Source organism: Salmo trutta, unplaced genomic scaffold (genome assembly GCF_901001165.1).
Source record: "Salmo trutta unplaced genomic scaffold, fSalTru1.1, whole genome shotgun sequence".
In the NCBI taxonomy this organism is placed as follows: domain Eukaryota; kingdom Metazoa; phylum Chordata; class Actinopteri; order Salmoniformes; family Salmonidae; genus Salmo; species Salmo trutta.
Window position 1 is genome coordinate 2,423 of NW_021823017.1, and position 7,578 is coordinate 10,000.

At 46.3% G+C, this 7,578-nt stretch overlaps 1 long non-coding RNA gene across 1 annotated transcript in view; it reads right to left on the reverse strand.

The window, feature by feature from the left end:
- Positions 1–210: 210 nt before the first annotated feature.
- The window catches only part of LOC115188245 (uncharacterized), a 22,605-nt gene continuing 15,237 nt past the window's right edge, over positions 211–7,578 (reverse strand). Inside the window, exons 2-3 of the long non-coding RNA XR_003876366.1 lie at positions 2,649–2,761; positions 211–267 (exon numbers count right to left, since the gene is read on the reverse strand). This is a non-coding gene — a long non-coding RNA (uncharacterized LOC115188245). The remainder of the gene's footprint in view (positions 268–2,648; positions 2,762–7,578) is intronic.

Genomic DNA, 7,578 nt, shown 5'->3' on the forward strand with positions numbered 1-7,578 from the left:
ACAATGACCCCGACCCTGTCCCCGACCTTGTCCTCAACCCTGTCCCCGACCCTGTCCCCAACCCTGTCCCAGACCTTGTCCCCGACCCTGTCCCCGTTCCTGTCCACAACCCTGTCCCCAACCCTGTCCCAGACCTTGTCCCCGACCCTGTCCCCGTTCCTGTCCCCGTTCCTGTCCCCGACCCTGTCCCCGACCCTGTCCCCGTTCCTGTCCCCGACCCTGTCCCAGACCTTGTCCCCGTTCCCGCTCCGCTCCGATCCCTGTTGACTGAGAAGAACAATAATTTATTAATCCATACCAGACAGAAATGTGTCTTCATCAGTAACCATTAACCCAGCGTTGCCCAACTGGTGGCTCCCCAAGTTTTCTGTTGGACATAAAATACTGTAAAAAAAACACCAGCAAATCAGCTCGTAGTGATTTTAATGTTGGAACTCTGTTCCAAAGTGATCCCAGGCATAATAGAGAGATACAGGGCCTTCAGAAAGTATTCAGACCCCTTGACTTTTTCCATGTTTTACAGCCTTGTTTTAAAATATATTAAATTGTTTTTTCCCCCCCTCATCAATCTACACACAATACCTCATAATGACAAAGCAAACACAGGTTTTTAGACATTTTTGCAAATGTATTTAAAATAAAAACCAGAAATATCACATTTACAGACCCTTTACTCTGTACTTTATTGAAGCACCTTTGGCAGCGATTACAGCATTGAGTCTTCTTGGGTGTGACGCTACAAGCTTGGTACACCTGTATTTGGGGAGTTTCTCTCATTCTTCTCAACAGATCCTCTCAAGATCTGTCAGGTTGGATGGGGAGCATCGCTGCACAGCTATTTTAAAGTCTCTCCAGAGATGTTCGATCGGGTTCAAGTCCAGGCTCTGGCTGAGCCTCTCAAGGACATTCAGAGATTTGTCCCGAAGCCACTCCTGCATTGTCTTGGCTGTGTGCTTAGGGTCATTGTCCTATTGGAAGGTGAACCTTCGCCCCAGTCTGAGGTCCTGAGCGCTCTGGAGCGGGTTTTCATCAAGAATCTCTCTGTACTTTGCTTCGTTAATCATTGCCTCGATCCTGACTAGTCTCCAAGTCCCTGCCGCTGAAAAACATCTCCACAGCATTATGCTGCCACCGCCATGCTTCACCGTAGGGAGGTACCAGGTTTCCCCCAAACGTGACACTTGGCATTCAGGCCAAATAGTTCAATATTGGTTTCATCAGACCAGAGAATCTTGTTTCTCATGGTCTGAGACACTTTAGGTGCCTTTTGGCAAACTCCAAGCGGGCTGTCATGTGCCTTTTACTGAGGAGTGGCTTCCGTCTGGCCACTCTACCATAAAGGCCTGATTGGTGGAGTGCTGCAGAGATGGTTGTCCTTCTGCAATGTTCTCCCATCTCCACAGAGATGGAGCTCTGTCAGAGTGACCAACGGGTTCTTGTTCACCTCCCTGACCAAGGCCTCGCTCTTTTGCACTGTCAACTGTGGGACCTTATATAGACAGGTGTGTGCCTTTCCAAATCATGTCCAATCAATTTGATTTACCACAGGTGGACTCCAATCAAGTTGTAGAAACATCTCAAGGATGATCAATGGAAACAGGGTGCACCTGAGCTCAATTTAGCAAAAGGTCTGAATACTTACATAAATAAGGTATTTCTGTTTTTTTATCTTTAATACATTTGCAAAAATGTCTAAAAACCTGTTTTTGCTTTGTCATTATGGGGTATTGTGATGTCATTATGGGGTATTGTGATGTCATTATGGGGTATTGTGATGTCATTATGGGGTATTGTGATGTCATTATGGGGTATGGTGTTTAGATTGCTGAGGATTTCTTTTTTATTTATCTGATTTTGGAATAAGGCTGAAACGTAACAAAATGTGGAAAAAGTCAAGGGGTCTGAATACTTTCCGAAGGCACTGTATATGTGATCGTATACAAATATAAGCAATGTTTAAAAATGAATATGTTTTAGTCCAAAATTATATCTGTTTGATATTCTTGCGGTCAATTTGCAGTCTACAAATTATTTGTAATTATGTTTCCGGGCCCTCGGCCAGCCGCTCCAGAACAAAACCGTCTGAATCTAGTTGATGATCCCTGCATTATTTTTATTTATTTATTTATTTATTTCACCTTTATTTAACCAGGTAGGCAAGTTGAGAACAAGTTCTCATTTACAACTGCGACCTGGCCAAGATAAAGCACAGCAGTTCGACAACATACAAAAACACAGAGTTACACATGGAGTAAAACAAACATACAATCAATGATGCAGTAGAAAAAAATAAGACTATATACAATGTGAGCAAATGAGGTGAGATAATGGAGGTAAAGGCAAAAAAATGCCATGGTGGCAAAGTAAATACAATATAGCAAGTAAAACACTGGAATGGTAGATTTGTAGTAGAAGAAAGTGCAAAGTAGAAATAGAAATAATGGGGTGCAAAGGAGCAAAATAAATAAACCCAGCCGAATAACCACACACACACACACACACACACACACACACACACACACACACACACACACACACACACACACACACACACACACACACACACACACACACACACACACACACACACGTTGGAGGAGCTGAAGCAGAGGGCAGTTACATGCAGTGTCCAATGAGTGCCTGTTTACCTGAGTGGAGCCAGGCCATGGTGAAGAGGGAGGTGTAGGCTAGCTCTGGTACCTTTACCTCCTCTACATGCTGCCCACTGGGGGCCAGACAACGCAGGATGATACAGGGGGGGCTGGAGGGGGAGAGAGAGAGGTTACAACGGTTACTTTACATTGCTGCCCACTGGGGGCCAGACAACGCAGGATGATACAGGGTGGGTTGGAGAGGGAGACACCATGTCCAAACCTGAAGTGCGCGTGCGTCTGCCATTGTGCGTAAATTGATTTTGTCCCCCCCCACACCAAACGCAATCACGACACACAGGTTAAAATATCAAAACAAACACTGAACCAATTATATTAATTGGGGGAAAGGTCGAAAAGCATTAAAAGTGTATGGCAATTTAGCTAGCTAGCTTACTGTTGCAAGCTAATTTGTCCTATTTAGCTAACTAGCTTACGGTTTCTGGTTTGTCCTGTGATATAAACTTTGAGTTGTTATTTTAGTCATCTCTCCTCCTTCCAGGCTTCTTCTTCATCTTCTTTGGACTTTACATGGCGATTGGCAACTCATTTTCATAATAAGGTGCATTACCACAACCGACCGACTGACCTCAGTTCATCTTTCAATCACCAACGTGGGTATATGCTCCTAACAACCAATGAGGAGACGGCACGTGGGTATATGCTCCTAACAACCAATGAGGAGACGGCACGTGGGTATATGCTCCTAACAACCAATGAGGAGATGGCACGTGGGTATATGCTCCTAACAAGCAATGAGGAGATGGCACGTGGGTATATGCTCCTAACAACCAATGAGGAGACGGCACGTGGGTATATGCTCCTAACAACCAATGAGGAGACGGCACGTGGGTATATGCTCCTAACAACCAATGAGGAGATGGCACGTGGGTATATGCTTCTAACAACCAATGAGGAGATGGCACGTGGGGTATATGCTCCTAACAACCAATGAGGAGATGGCACGTGGGTATATGCTCCTAACAACCAATGAGGAGATGGCACGTGGGTATATGCTCCTAACAACCAATGAGGAGATGGCACGTGGGTATATGCTCCTAACAACCAATGAGGAGACGGCACGTGGGTATATGCTTCTAACAACCAATGAGGAGATGGCACGTGGGTATATGCTTCTAACAAGCAATGAGGAGATGGCACGTGGGTATATGCTCCTAACAACCAATGAGGAGATGGCACGTGGGTATATGCTCCTAACAACCAATGAGGAGACGGCACGTGGGTATATGCTCCTAACAACCAATGAGGAGACGGCACGTGGGTATATGCTTCTAAAAGCCGATGAGGAGATGGGAGAGGCGGGACTTGCATCGCGTTCGGCATCACAAATATAATCAACTTCTATTTTAGCGCCTGGCAACGCAGACGCTCGTTGGCGCACGCGAGCAGTGTGGGGGGCAATGATTGAATAACATGTACGTGTACATTAATTTTGCAACGCTCGCACACGCGACACTTCCGATTTGGGTAGCGTGAGAAAGCGGTTACCTGGTTACCTTAGTAGGGCTGGGCGGTATACCGTATTTTACAATATACCGGTATTGATGCAAGGACCAGTTTGGGTTTTTACTTTACCTTCTATAACGGTATGTTTGGTTTGTTAAATGTGATTCGTCATTTCGTTTGTATAGTTTTACTCGCTACTTGAGTCGACTCTCTCACCAAGCCCCGCCCCCTGTCACACAAGGAGCGCCATTGGTCAATGCAGCAGATGCAACAATATGTTGATGACAACAATGGTGTTTTCCACTTTGCTTCTTAATATCAACCCACAAACGTTCTATAATTAAACTATTAGTCTGTGTATCTAACTGTCTGTGTATCTGTCTGTCTGTGTATCTTACTGTCTGTGTATCTAACTGTCTGTGTATCTTACTATCTGTGTATCTAACTGTCTGTGTATCTGTCTGTCTGTGTATCTTACTGTCTGTGTATCTAACTGTCTGTGTATCTAACTGTCTGTGTATCTTACTGTCTGTGTATCTAACTGTCTGTGTATCTTACTGTCTGTGTATCTAACTGTCTGTGTATCTAACTGTCTGTGTATCTAACTGTCTGTGTATCTTACTGTCTGTGTATCTTACTGTCTGTCTGTGTATCTTACTGTGTGTCTGTGTATCTTACTGTCTGTGTATCTTACTGTCTGTCTGTGTATCTAACTGTCTGTGTATCTAACTGTCTGTGTATCTTACATTCTGTGTATCTTACATTCTGTGTATGTAACTGTCTGTGTATCTTACTGTCTGTGTATCTTACTGTCTGTGTATCTTACTGTCTGTGTATCTAACTATCTGTGTATCTTACTGTCTGTGTATCTTACTGTCTGTGTATCTTACTGTCTGTGTATCTTACTGTCTGTGTATCTGTCTGTCTGTGTATCTAACTGTCTGTGTATCTTACTGTCTGTGTATCTAACTGTCTGTGAATCTTACTGTCTGTGTATCTTACTGTCTGTGAATCTTACTGTCTGTGTATCTAACTGTCTGTGTATCTTACTGTCTGTGTATCTTACTGTCTGTGTATCTAACTGTCTGTGTATCTAACTGTCTGTGTATCTTACTGTCTGTGTATCTTACTGTCTGTGTGTCTTACTGTCTGTCTGTGTATCTTACTGTCTGTGTATCTTACTGTCTGTCTGTGTATCTAACTGTCTGTGTATCTAACTGTCTGTGTATCTTACATTCTGTGTATCTTACATTCTGTGTATGTAACTGTCTGTGTATCTTACATTCTGTGTATCTTACATTCTGTGTATGTAACTGTCTGTGTATCTTACTGTCTGTGTATCTTACTGTCTGTGTATCTAACTGTCTGTGTATCTAACTGTCTGTGTATCTAACTATCTGTGTATCTTACTGTCTGTGTATCTTACTGTCTGTGTATCTTACTGTCTGTGTATCTTACTGTCTGTGTATCTGTCTGTCTGTGTATCTAACTGTCTGTGTATCTTACTGTCTGTGTATCTAACTGTCTGTGTATCTTACTGTCTGTGTATCTAACTGTCTGTGTATCTTACTGTCTGTGTATCTGTCTGTCTGTGTATCTAACTGTCTGTGTATCTTACTGTCTGTGTATCTAACTGTCTGTGAATCTTACTGTCTGTGTATCTTACGGTCTGTGAATCTTACTGTCTGTGTATCTTACTGTCTGTGTATCTAACTGTCTGTGTATCCTACTGTCTGTGTATCTAAATGTCTGTGTATCTAAATGTCTGTGTATCTTACTGTCTGTGTATCTAACTGTCTGCTAGTTTGTATTTTCTTAGCAAGTTGCTAAAAAAAAATCTTGTTAGCAGCTAATACTGATCGCTATTTAGCTGGCTAGCTGGTTAATACACATATTATCTTTATTTAACTAGGCAAGTCAGTTAAGAACAAATTCTTATTTACAATGACGGCATAGGAACAGTGGGTTAACTGCCTTGTTCAGGGGGCAGAACGACAGATTTGTACCTTGTCAGCTCGGGGGATTTGATCTTGCAACCTTTCAGTTACTAGCCCAACGCTCTAACCACTAGGCTTCCTGCCTCTCCTCCACTCTAACCACTAGGCTACCTGCCTCCCCTCCACTCTAACCACTAGGCTACCTGCCGTCCCTCCACTCTAACCACTAGGCTACCTGCTGTCCCTCCACTCTAACCACTAGGCTACCTGCCGCCCCTCCACTCTAACCACTAGGCTACCTGCCGCCCCTCCACTCTAACCACTAGGCTACCTGCCGCCCCTCCACTCTAACCACTAGGCTACCTGCCGCCCCTCCACTCTAACCACTAGGCTACCTGCCTCCCCTCCACTCTAACCACTAGGCTACCTGCCGTCCCTCCACTCTAACCACTAGGCTACCTGCCTCCCCTCCACTCTAACCACTAGGCTACCTGCCTCCCCTCCACTCTAACCACTAGGCTACCTGCCTCCCCTCCACTCTAACCACTAGGCTACCTGCCGTCCCTCCACTCTAACCACTAGGCTACCCTGCCGCCCCTCCACTCTAACCACTAGGCTACCTGCCTCCCCTCCACTCTAACCACTAGGCTACCTGCCTCCCCTCCACTCTAACCACTAGGCTACCTGCCGTCCCTCCACTCTAACCACTAGGCTACCTGCCGCCCCTCCACTCTAACCACTAGGCTACCTGCCGCCCCTCCACTCTAACCACTAGGCTACCTGCCGCCCCTCCACTCTAACCACTAGGCTACCTGCCTCCCCTCCACTCTAACCACTAGGCTACCTGCCGTCCCTCCACTCTAACCACTAGGCTACCTGCCTCCCCTCCACTCTAACCACTAGGCTACCTGCCTCCCCTCCACTCTAACCACTAGGCTACCTGCCGTCCCTCCACTCTAACCACTACCCTGCCTCCCCTCCACTCTAACCACTAGGCTACCTGCCTCCCCTCCACTCTAACCACTAGGCTACCTGTCTCCCCTCCACTCTAACCACTAGGCTACCTGCCGTCCCTCCACTCTAACCACTAGGCTACCTGCCGTCCCTCCACTCTAACCACTAGGCTACCTGCCGTCCCTCCACTCTAACCACTAGGCTACCTGCCGTCCCTCCACTCTAACCACTAGGCTACCTGCCGTCCCTCCACTCTAACCACTAGGCTACCTGCCTCCCCTCCACTCTAACCACTAGGCTACCTGCCTCCCCTCCACTCTAACCACTAGGCTACCTGCCTCCCCTCCACTCTAACCACTAGGCTACCTGCCTCCCCTCCACTCTAACCACTAGGCTACCTGCCTCCCCTCCACTCTAACCACTAGGCTACCTGCCGTCCCTCCACTCTAACCACTAGGCTACCCTGCCGCCCCTCCACTCTGACCACTATGCTACCTGCCTCCCCTCCACTCTAACCACTAGGCTACCTGCCTCCCCTCCACTCTAACCACTAGGCTACCTGCCGTCCC